The sequence below is a fragment of the Carcharhinus amblyrhynchos genome, chromosome 9 (genome assembly GCF_965287045.1).
Source record: "Carcharhinus amblyrhynchos chromosome 9, sCarAmb.v2.hapA, whole genome shotgun sequence".
NCBI lineage: Eukaryota > Metazoa > Chordata > Chondrichthyes > Carcharhiniformes > Carcharhinidae > Carcharhinus > Carcharhinus amblyrhynchos.
This window is the reverse complement of record NC_137332.1, coordinates 44935349-44948812: the sequence shown is the minus strand read 5'-3', so window position 1 is coordinate 44948812 and position 13464 is coordinate 44935349.

The following is a 13464-nucleotide window of genomic DNA, read 5'->3' as shown; positions in this document are numbered from 1 at the left end:
AGATGTGGGCATCACTGGCTGGGGCTTCAAAAACTGGCCATCCCAAATTACCCTTGAACTGGGTGTCTTAAGAACATAAGAGCATAAGAAATAGGAGCAGGAGTAGGCCATCTAGCCCTTTGAGCCTGCCCCACCATTCAACAAGATCATGGCTGATCTGAAGTGGATCAGTTCCACTTTCCCGCTTTCTCCCCATAACCCTTAATTCCCCTGTCTATCAGAAACCTATCTACCCATGACTTAATTATACTCAGCGAGGTAGCCTCCACCACTTCAATGGGCAGAGAATTCCAGAGACTCACTTTGAGTGAAGAAGTTCCTCCTCAACTCCATTCTAAAGTGCCCCTCTGCCACCTTATTTTGAGGCTGTGCCCTCTAGTTCTGCTATCCTTTCTAAGCGGGAAGAATCTCTCTACCTCTACCCTATCCATCCCCTTCATTATCTTATATGTCTCTATAAGATCCCCCCTCAGCCTTCTAAACTCCAACGAGTACAGACCCAGTCTATTCAATCTCTCCTCATAGGCTAACCCCCTCATCGGCTAACCCCCTCATCTCCAGTATCAGCCTAGTGAACCTCCTCTGCACTCCCTCCAAGGCCAATATATCCTTCCGCAAATGCGGCGACCAAAACTGTACACAGTACGCCAGTTGTGGCTTCACCAGTACCTGTACAGTTGCAGCAAGACCTCCCTGCTTTTATATTCTATCCCCCTCGCTATAAAGGCCAACATTCCATTCACCTTCTTGATCACCTGCTGCACCTGCAGACTGGGTTTTTGCAATTCGTGCACAAGGACCCCCAGGTCCCTCTGCACCGTAGCATGCTGCAGCTTTTTGCCTTTTAAATAATAATCCCTCCTACTATTATTTCTACCAAAGTGGATAACTTCACATTTGCTAACATTATACTCCATCTGCCAGGTCCTCGCCCACTCACTCAGCCTATCCAGATCCCTCTGCAGACTTCCTGCACCTTCCACGCAATTTGCTTTTCCACTCATCTTCGTGACATCAGCAAATTTCATTACCCTACACTCAGCCCCCTCCTCCAGATCATCTATGTAAATGGTAAACAGTTGAGGCCCCAGCACGGATCCCTGCGGCACTCCACTAATCACCAACTGCCAACCAGAATAGCACCCATTGAATCCAACTCTCTGCTTCCTATTAGACAACCAATCCTCTATCCACGCTAACACCTTACCCCCAACTCCGTGCACCCTAACCTTTTGCAGCAACCTTTTGTGAGGCACCTTATCAAACGCCTTTTGGAAATCTAAAAACACCACATCCACTGGTTCCCCTCTGTCTACCGCACTAGTCACATCCTCATAGAAATCCAATAAATTCGTTAAACATGACTTCCACTTAACAAATCTGTGCTGCATCTGCTTGATCAAATCGCTTTTTTCTAGGTGCCTTGCTATTTCTTCTTTGATGACGGATTCTAACATTTTTCCGACTATAGACATTAAACTAACCGGCCTACAATTCCCTGCCTTTTGTCTGCTACCTTTTTTAAACAGCGGCATAACATTAGCCGTTTTCCAATCTTCCGGCACTTCCCCGGAGTCCAGCGAATTTTGATAAATAATTACTAAGGCATCCGCTATCACCTCCGCCATTTCTTTCAGAACCCTGGGATGCATTCCATCCAATCCTGGGGGCTTGTCTACCTTCAGTCCCGTTAGTCTATCAAGCACTACATCTCTAGTGACAGTAATCACATTAAGGGCCTCATCTCCTACCATCCTTCTATCTTTAATATCCAGCAAGCTATTTGTGTCCTCCTCCATGAAGACCGACACAAAAAACTTACTTAAAGCCTCAACCATTTCCTCATTGCCCACCACTAAATCCCCCCTCTCGTCCTCCAAGGGTCCAACATTCACTCTAGCCAGTCTCTTCTTCTTTATGTATTTGCTAAAAATTTTACTATCTTTTTTATATTTAGAGCTAGTTTAGCTTCATACTCTATCTTTCCTTTCTTTATCACCTTCTTAGTCATTCTTTTTTTTAAATCTTTCCCAATCTTCTAATCGCGCACTATTTTTAGCTGCTCTGAACTCATCAGCTTTTAATTTAATACTCTCCTTTACTTTCTTAGATAACCATGGCTGGTTATCCCTTCTCCTACAGTCCTTCTTTACCATCAGAATATATTTCTGCTGAGTACTGAAAAAGATTTCCTTAAAAATTCTCCACTGTTCCTCAGCCATCCTTCCAACCAATCTGTGCCCCCAATCTACATTCGCCAATTCTGCTCTCATCCTATCATACTCCCCTCTGTTCAGAGGGCACAGGTTCGGGACCCTACTTTCTCGTCCTCCATCTGAATCAGAAATTCAACCATACTATGGTCACTTGCTAGGACATTTCAGAGGGCAGTTAAGAGTCAACTTAGCTGCTGGAGGTCTAGACTTAAATGTAGGCCAGTCAAGGTTAGGATAACATATTTTCATTCTTTAAAGGACAAGAATGAACCAGCTGGGTTTTGACGACAATCGATGATAATTTCATGGTTACCATTACTAAGACTAGCTTAATTCCAGATTTATCATTAATTGAATTCAAAGTCCACCAGCTGACATGTTGGGATTTGAACCCCTCTCCTGGGCCTCTACTGGTCAAGTAGTGTTACCACTTTACCACCATCTCCCCAATTCTACTTAATGGCCTGATTTTTCATTTCAATAATGCAAGGTCAATTAGGAAATTCAATTTTTACACCCATGTAGCAAGTTTAAAATCTACACCAAGAGAGAATTACATCAGTCGATAAAAAGTCAATCAAGCATTTCTTAGTAAGAATACATGTGTGGAAATAAGCCTGTGAAGAATTATAGAGTTAAACCAAGTTGCCAATATTTCATCCATATGTATTCTCAAAGAAAAAACAGCAATGTGAATGATTTCAATCAAGACTTTTCGCTTTGAACCCATTAGCCTCTGTCTTTCTAGAGCTCCCTGCTGTCATACTTGGTCAAATGCTGTTTTGATATTAAGCTGTCATTAATCCTCTGACATTCAGTCTTTCCATCCACATTATGTTTATGACAAAAACCAGGAGATAAAATGTTCGATTGGAACCCAATTTGAGAATCTTATTGGTGAGTGCATGATACTTGAGGGCACTAAGTAATATTTCCATCGATTTGGAGAAAGTAGATAGAGTGGCAACTGAGTGCATGAGATTGATCCTGCTTTTCTGAATAAGACATAACTTGGGCAATTTTCCACATTGATCTGGTAGATGTCAGTGCATAGATGTAATGAGATACCTTGGGTAATGACCAATTAATTCTGGCGCACAGAGGTCTTTGACACCATTAGGGTTGCACAGTGGTAAGCATCGCTGCCTCACGGCACCAGGGTCTCGGGCTCAATTCCAGCCTCGGGGTGGTTGTCTGTGTGGAGTTTGCACATTCTCCCCGTTGTTTGCGTGATTTTCCTCCAGGTGCTCCGGTTTCCTCCCATAGTCCAAAGATACGCAGGTTAGGTTGGTTGGCCATGATAAATTGCTCTTTAGCATCAGGAGGATCAGCAGGGTAAATACTTGGGGATAAGGGGATATTCTCACCTGGGTGGGATTATTATTGGTACTGGCTCAATGGGCCAATTGGCTCCTTCTACACCATAGGGACTCTATGATCCTATGAAAGCTGTTTCTATCTCATTGGTTGGTTGATTCCACTGTTGAGCCTTGGGCAGAAGTGGAGTACGAATATCCATTTAGCACCAATGGCTTTTAAACTTGTCTTGACTATTTCCCTTGCACCACGTTTCTTCTTTTCTCTGTCATTTATTCATCATCTAATCTAAAGGCTGTTACAATTGAAAATTAGTACCATCTTGTACTTTGATTTATCTCACTTTCTTTCCTACTCTTTCAACACTAGCAATATCTGATGATACAAAAAATTTGACCCTGCACATAATTTTTAGAACCTTCCAGATTTAGGGGACCTTATATTTAATTAGAAGCCAAGATGAAAGTTCCTGGAACCTTGCAACCTTAAAACAAGTGTGCTCAACGTTGACTCTTTTTTTAAAATCATTTGTGGGACATGGGCGTCGCTGGCTGGCCAGCATTTATTACCCATCCTTAGTTGCCCTTGAGCAGGTGGTGGTAAGCTGCCTTCTTGAATCACTGCAGTCCATGTTCTGTGGGTTGACCCACAATGCCATTAGGGAGGGAATTCCAGGATTTTGACCCAGCAACTGCGAAGGAACGGCGATATATTTCCAAGTCAGGATGGTGAGTGGCTTGAAGGGGAACTTGCAGATGGTGGTGTTCCCATTTATCTGCTATTCTTGTCCTTCTAGATCAAAGTCATGATGCATTTGGAAGGTACTGTTGAAGGATCTTTGATGAATTGCTGTAGTGCATCTTGTAGATAGTACACACTGCTACTACTGAGCATTGGGGGTGGAGCGATTGAATGTTGAATGTTCATAGGTTTGGTGCCAATCAAGTGGGCTGCTTTGTTCTGGATGGTGTCAAGCTTCCTGAGTGTTGTTGGAGCTGTACTCATCCAGGCAAGTTGGGAGTATTCCATCACACTCCTGACTTGTGCTTTGTAGTTGGTGTATAGGCTTTGGCAGTATTCCTAGCCTCTGACCTGCTGTGTTTATGTGGTGAGTCCAGTTGAGTTTCTGGTCAATGGTAACCCCAAGGATGTTGACAGTGGGGGATTCAGTGATGGTTACACCATTGAATGTCAAGGGGCGGTGGTGAGAGTGTCTCTTATTGGTGATAGTTATTGCCTGGTATTGTGTGGCAGAATGTTACTTGCCACTTGTCAGCCCAAACCTGGATACTGTCCAGACCTTACTGCATTTGAACATGGGCTGATTCAGTATCTGAGGAGTCACAAATGTTGTGAACATTGTGCAGTGTAATCATCAGCAAACATCCCCACTTCTGATCTTACGACAGAGGGAAGGTCATTGATGAAGCAGCTAAAGATTGTTAGGCCTAGGGCACTACCCTGAGGAACTCCTGCAGAAATGTTGTGGAGCTGAGATGACTGACCCTCCACAACCACAACCATCTTCCTATGTACCAGATATCCCTCCAACCAGTGGAGAATTTGCCCCCTGATACCCATTGATTCCAGTTTCACTAGGGCTCCTTGATGCCACACTCGGTCGAATGTGGCCTTGAAATCAAGGGCTGTCACTCTCACCTCACGTCTGCAATTCAGCTTTTTTATCCATGTTTGAACTAAGGCTGTAATGAGGTCAGGAGCTGAGTGTCACTGAGCAGGTTATTGCTGAGCAGGTGCTGCTTGATAGCACTGTTGATTACCTCTTCTTACTGATGATGGAGAGTAGACTGATTGGGTGGTAATTGTCCTGCTTTTTGTGCACAGGACATCGCTGGGCAATTTTCCACATTGTTGGGTTGATGCCAGTGTTGTAACTGTACTGGAAGAGCTCGGCTCGGGGAGCGGCAAGTTCTGGAGCATAAGTCTTCAGTGCTATTGCCGGAATGTTATCAGGGCACATTGCCTTTACCATATCCAGTGCCTCCAACCATTTCCTGATATCACGTGGAGTGAATTGAATTATCTGGAGACTGGCATCTGACATGCTGGGGACCACTAGAGGCGGCCGAGATGGATCATCCACTAGGCACTTCTGGCTAAAGATTGTTGCGAATATTTCAGTCTTACCTTTTGCACTGATGTGCTAGGCTCCTCCATCACTTAGGATAAGGATATTTTTGGAGATCCCTCCTCCAGTGAGTTATGACTGAATGTGGAAGGACTGCAGAGCTTAGATCTGATCCATTGGTTGTGGGATTGCTTAGATCTGTCTATCACTTACTGTTTGGCATGCAAGTAGTCCTGTTTTGCAGCTTCACAAGGCTGATACCTCATTTTCAGGTATACCTGATGCTGTTCCTGGCATGCTCTTCTGCACTCTCCACTGAATCAGGGTTGATCCCCTGGCTTGATGGTAATGGTTGAGTGAGGGATTTGCCAGGCCATGAGGTTGCAGATTGTGCTGGAGTACAATTCCACTGATGTTGATGGCCCACAGCGCCTCATGGATGCCCAGTCTTGAGTTGCTAGATCGAAGTCTATCCCATTTAGCACGGTGATAGTGCCACACAACACAATGGAGGTTATTTTCAACGTGAAGGCAGGACTTTGTCTCCACAAGGACTGTGTGGTGGTGTCTCTTACCCATACTTGTCATAGTTAGGTGCATTTGCAGCTGGAAGATTAGTAAGAATGAGGTCAAGTATGTTATTTCCTCTTGTTAGCTCCTTCACCACCTGTAGCAAACCCAGTTTAGCAGTTATCTCCTTTAGGACCCTACCAACTCAATCAAATCCCCCCCACTCTGAGTACATTTTAAGCCCTTGCCACCCTCAGTGCTTTCTTCAAGTGTTGTTCAACATGGAGGAATACTGATTCATCTGCTGAAGGAGGACGGTACATGGTAACCAGTAAGAGGTTTTCTTGCCCATGTTTAACCTGAAGCCATGAGACTTCATGGGGTTCAGAGTCGATGTTAAGGACTCCCAGGGCAACCCCCTCCCAACAGTATACCACTGTCTCGCCACCATCTCTGCTGGATCTGTCCTGCTGATGGGACAGGCCATATGCAGGGATGGTATTAGTGGTGTCTGGGGTGTTATTTGTAAGGTCTGATTCTGTGAGAATGACTACTTGATGACTTGACAGCTCTCCCAATTTTGGCACTAGCCCCCAGATGGTAGTACAGAGGATTCTGCAGGGTCGACAGGGATGTGTGTTTTTTTGCCATTGTCTTTTCCGGCGCCTAGGTTGATGCCAGGTGGTCTGTCCGGTTTCATTTTTTTTGTTGAGATTTTGTAATAAATTGTTACAGAGCGTCTCACTCCGCCATTTCAGAGGCCAGTTGAGAGTCAACCACACTGCGGTGGCTCTGGAGTCACACGTAGGCCAGACCAGGTAAGGACAGCAGATTTCCTTCCCTAAAAGGACATTAGTGAACCAGATGGGTTTTTCTGACAATCGACAATGGTTTCATGGTCATCAGTAGATTCTTAATTCCAGATACTTTCAATTAAAATCAAATTCCACCATCTGCCATGGCGGGATTCAAACCCAGGTCCCTAGAACATTATCTCGGTTTCTGGATTAATAATTGAGCAATAATACCACTAGGACATTGCCTCCCCAAACATTTATATTTATTGGTAAGTAAAATCATACATTTTAGGATTAGCATGTGAGAAATAGTTGGTTTGTGCTGAACAGCAGATACAATATAACAAATTTTGGCACCTCCAACACAAAAAAACACTGGCCAGAATTTTACATTGATTGAGTGGGTATCCACCTGACCTGAAATTATGTGAAGTCATGTGGGAAGACATCAGGCATATATCCTGACATATTTGTACTCATGCACAATATTATATTTGTGGGCAAGCCAACAAGAAGATTGACAAATTTAACTAACAATCCAATTGATCCAAATTTTGCATTGCTCGATTTAGCACTAATTACAAGCAGTCAATCTGTTTTTTCATCTTTCTCATCCAAGGGTGGGATAAAAGGGGACAGGAATATTGACTGTGAGTTGCCAGGAGTTAAGGTGAGTGTTTGCTGCTGTTTTAGTGTTGAGATTTTATCGCTTTTCCTGTGATTTCTGCTGAAGTCATTGCTTTGTTAGCTTTGTTTTCAGGACTCTTTTGTTCTTCTTATTCCCTTGGACGATTTCTGCCGAGTGCGGCAGTGTATAAGATAGTGCCATCTGTATTTAAGCAAATGGAGACTGTTTACTCCACCAATGCCACCTCCTCTGAAGAGGAAGAGAAGGGCAGAAGAGAGAGGAGGCATCTCAGAGAGAAAAAGGAGGTGCAGGCACAGGAGCTGCAGGGCTGGCAAGGAGTGCAAGGTGGAAGGGGCCATATAAGATGCCACTATGCTGCAGCCAGAGTACACAGGCAGTTATCCAACTACCTCAATGTGGCTGAATCCAGTGTGAAGGAGGCTCCATCTCTCTAGAGAAACCAACACATCCATTTGTCAGATGAGTGGGCCAGCTGTCACCTCCTATACTAACAGCTGTAAAGATCAGAGTAGCCCTTAATGTTTTCACCATTGGATTTTTCCAGGGGTCAGTGGGGGATCTGTGTGAAATGAAACAATAAGCTGTCCACAGGTGACTCAAGCGGATCACTTCAGACAGGTCATGACATTCATCCATCACTAGATGGATGGAACCAGCCAGGCTGAGTGAGCCAAAGGCTTCCCAACTATTGCTGTGTTCCCTCGTATCCATGGTTACTGCACTCCTGGCATTCACTGCCTCCATTCAATTGGGCAGGTATCATCCACGAAGCAGAGGGCAGAGTGCCCACCAGCATTTCCTGCTGCTTGGTGTGCCCAGCACATGCTGAAGCCATAACTGCTACGAATCTCTAAAGTCCCTCCTGGATAGCTCCCTTAGACTCATCACCACTTCCTGGCAACCTTCAGGGAGTGGCCAATGCTGCTTTTAAATGTCCTAAGTCCCGAATGAACTCAGCACCTGCTACAATCCCACCCTGCCACCAGTGCATCGTCAATGTGTCGGCACATTTCACCCAGGCAAGCCCCTAACTGGGGAGGGGTTGGGAACCAATGCAGGAAGTCAGAGGGCGGTAAGGTGGGGGCAGAAACAAACTTGGATTGTTTTCATTGGAGCATCAGAGGATGACGGGAGAACCTGATAGAGGTTTACAAGATTATGACAGGCTGGGATAGAGCGGATAGTCAGAATCTTTTTCCCAGGGTTGAAGGATCAATTATGCAGGGAATAGGTTGAGAATGAGAGGGGGAAAGTTTAAAAGCGATGTAAGGGATATGTTTTTCACATAGAGGGTGGTGAATGCCTGAAAACGTGTTGCCGGAGGAAGTGGTCGATGCAGATTCTGTAACAACGTTCAAGAGGTATCTGGATGGATACATGAATAGGCAGGGAACACAGGGATATGGACCAATTAAAGGCAAGAAAATATTCAATTAGAGAAGCACCTGTGTCAGCACAGACCTGGTGGGCCGAAGGACCTGTGCTCTACTGCTCTTTGTTCTAATTGGCAAGCCAGCGTGAAATTACCATTGAGGTTTAATCTTGACCTGGAAATTGCAGACACTTCCAGGCCCACCAATCACCTGTGCCCGACAGGCACAAAATTAACACCTCTGTTTTTTTTGAAAATGTTCTCAAAACTTGCTGCTGCAAGAGGGAGTATGTATGAGAAATTTCTGATGATTATAAGGTGGTTAGTTTTAACCATCAACCTTTCATGAATAAATATTAGGCCATTCCAAAGAATTTTGAATAACATTGAATTGTTTTGTTCTGCCCATTTTAGAAAGATTTTTCTCTGCAAATATTGAGTGATAAGGACATCATTAATAACACTAACTTGAAGGATTACTGCACACAATCATAAGGAACCTGGATTAATTTCTCAATAATGCAGCATCAACTGTATATGTTAATTTAGCTCCTTTACATGGCTAGGCTTAACAGCCTTCCAAGCTGATCTTCCTAATGATAATTGGCACTCACTGTTCAAATATTTAGAAAATTTGTAGAAATGGACAGGCTAAGAAGATTAACATTAATAAGAGATTGGGGTTTTTGAAATAAGTCCCTGTGGTGAACATCCCTTTTTAAAACAGGGGCATTACATGGTTGTACTGCAGAAACTGTTACAATGGACTAGCACACATTATTCCAGTGCCTAGCAGTCAATGATATTTTAGTTTCAATTGCCAATACCATTGCAGTGAACATGACAACAATAGCAGCAAAAGGTAATAACTGTTAACAGAACGGCAATCCCTTTATCATTCAATAATCAGCTGCAAGTGAAGTCAACGTGCATCTGGACCTTTACTATAAATCATCCAATTCATCCTATTGAATAAATATGACACCTAAACATGCTATAACTGCCCAGACAGATATCAACATGTTTCTTAAATTAGCATGTTCCTTACAATGCAGCTGATATTTTATTTAACGTGTAAATTCCTACTTTGGCTACCACCAGTCATCACATTGTATCTTACAGAATCATAGAATCCCTAAATTGCAAATGGAGGCCATTTGGCCCATCAGGCCTGCACTTCCACCCAAGCCCTATTCCATAACCCTACATACTTAACCTACTAATCTCCCTTATACTTTGGACTCTGGGAGGCAACTGGAGCACACAGAGGATATCCACGCAGATGTAGGAAAAAAGTAAAAATGCCACACAGTCACGCAAGGCTGGAATTGAACCCAGGTCCTTGGTGCCGTGAGGCAGCAGTGATAACTATTGTGGTTAGCTCTGCTGCCTCACAGTACCAGGGACCCAGGTTCAATTCCCAGCTTAGGTCTCTGTCTATGTGAGTTTGCACATTCTCTCCGTGTTTGCCTGGGTTTCCTCCGGGTGCTCCGGTTTCCTCCCACGGTCCAAAGACGTGCGGGTTAGGTGGATTGGCCATGCTAAATTGCCCCTAGTGTCAAAGGGACTAGTTAGGGTAAACGCATAGAGTTATGGGCTAGGGCCTGGGTTTGATTGTGGATGGTGCAGACTTGATGGTCTGAATGACCTCCTTCTGTGCTGTAAGATTCTATGAGTCTGGTAAGATAAAACGGTTCCTTAACCCCTTGGCCTTCTGATTTGTGAAACCCACCAATTCATAATGTAAATGTATCAGCCCTGGATAAATATACATGTAAATCTTGACTATTCCAGACCCTGGTATTGATAGGTAAGCTGTATTTATTTCAAGGCAGTCAGGAAAATGATTAGTTTCTGTCGCTGGAGGCAGCATTTCTATTTTTCCCCATGGATGTCGTTTCCTCCATAGGTACACTTACATGGACTTGCCCATTCCAGAAGGTCATCTATTGTGAAGGCTGGGACTGCTGTTGGAAAAAGCCTTCGGGGGCCATGCACCATGGCCAGAGCAGAATCTGAGCTATCAATGATACCTGCAAATTAACTCTTTCATTTCACCCAAAAAAGCTGCTGCATCCAAAAATCTTAAGAAATCTTCAACTGAATATTTGATTCATTTTGAATTTTAAGACAGCAAATTTTTGCAATGATTGCAATAATTGTATTTTGTCCCTTTTCCCTTTCCATCACCCCAATAATTTTGCATTTAGTGCTCCAATATAGTATTTGCATCTCAGAAAGCATTTTCCCCCCAATTACAGGCATGTAATCTGGTTGCTATTTGTTTAGCAACAGCAAATCGAGGCTACCTATCTGACCAGACTGGAGTCAGATGTCAACGTACTCGGATTTTGAAGCTTTGCAAAATAATTGGCAGAGAAGGAAAAACATACAGTGAATATTCCATTCAAATTAGACAATGGAAAAATGCCCATGCCCACTTCTTTTTTAAAATCCAACATTTCCTTATTAATTTCTCACCCTCGTGAACCTGCATATTGACATACACTTCAACTGACAAGTCAACTGCTTATCATGAACTCTTCCTCTCTGCTTGAGGTTTGCTCATGTTCAAATACAAAGGCTTGTACAGAGATTCAAATAAATTAATTTTGATTTGTCATCAGTGACAATCACCAGAATCTTTATGGGAAGAGTAGAATCAGCATTGGTTGAATTAACTGTGGGGGACCATGAATCTTCCACTGGAATTCTGTCCAGTGCACTCTAGAAATTCTTATCCTGTGTATTGGAATTGTTTAATTTTTCTGTCCATTGAAATGATTATATTCTCAAGCGATTGTTTTTTTAAGATTATATCTCATGAAATTGACTGTTCTGTCTTTCCATTGCTAATATGACAATCGCCAGTAATTTTCAGGACCAGAGGTTAACCAATCCTCCAATTGTCAGTGCATATAGTACATACCACTGGAGTTTACAACTCTATTGGTGTAATATGTTAATGTTCTAATGCTGTTTTAAATTATAGTCACTTCCCAGGACATAGTGCAACATTATTAAAATGGAAACATTTAAAAAAGCGCCCACATGATATTGCATGGAATGAATCTCAAACCCCGCCCACAGTATGTGCCATTTTCACTGATCTCAGCTGATGCAACACTACAGTTGATGTCAGTATCATGAGATGGGCATTCAAGGTGGGCTGGGAAATCAAAGTTCACCCTTATGATTTCTAACCAATGACCCATTTTGTAAAGTGAACAGTTGTTAATGTGAGACTCAACTGAAATGTTCTTCACAGCGTAACATTTGCCTATACTTTTATTTACAAGACAAACATGCAGTCGGATCACCAGAGTTTACTGATACAGGAAACTCAGCGCCTTTCAGATGAGGAGAAGAAAGTAAGGGGGAGAAGAGAAGCAGTGAGGCATTTTATGTATTCATTTTCAACAAGATTTGTATTGACACCTTCTCTAATATAAATGTGCAGTTTACTTATTAGTGTCACAAGTAGGCTTACATTAACACTGCAATGAAGTTACTGTGAAAATCCCCTATTTTCCATACTCCGGTGCCTGTTTGAGTACACCGAGAAAGAATTGAGCACGGTCAATGCACCTAACCAGCACGTCTTTCGATCCATGGGCGGAAAACAGAACAGCTGGAGGAAACCCACGCAGACACGGGGAGAACTTGCAGACATCGCACAGACATGACCCAAACCAGGAATCAAACCCAGGTCCCTGCCACTACGAGGCAACAATATTACCAACTGAATGTGTCATTTTACGAACAGACATTTATATCTGACCATACACTTTAAGTTCAATCTTAAGGAATTTAAATACTACACTGTATTAAAACTAAGCATATTCAAGAAATATTGCATATTTCTTATAAATCTTTAATCTACTCAAAGAGAGGTGTAGTTTATATGATCCAATAGGTTAAAGATCTATATAAAATTTTATAAATCTGTAATCTATTGATTCTCAAGTTCCCCTCCCCCATATGGATTTATAAGCTAATGATAGTTCATGTACTCATGAAACTTCCTTGTTGCTAAGGCAACCAGACACTTGAGAGATTTTTCAGCACATATACATACTTTATATCTTTTTTATATGCTCTTAGAATTGGTAATAGCTTAGCAATGTCAACGTGATTTATCATTTGTATTGCACTGTGCCATCGAACAACAAAATCAACATGTATTTATATAGCATCACTAAAACAGAAAAATGTTGCAAAGTAATACAATGAAGCAGAACTAGGCAGGGACAAAATCAGGAATGACATCCATGGAATGTCGACATAAAGAGGCATTTGAATGAGTGGTGAGATAGAGAGTGAGATGCAGCCAGTGCGAAAAAGAATTACAAAAGACTGGGGGAAGTAAGCTGCAGATTCAGTTACCAATGTGGGAGAGAAAGAGGTGGGCAGCCTTGCAGCAGACTGTAGTCACAAAAATTAGAGTATGCAAAGCTGGGGAAATTTGTATGGATAGGGTAGTGTAAAGCTTTGGAGGCATTTATGAATGAGGA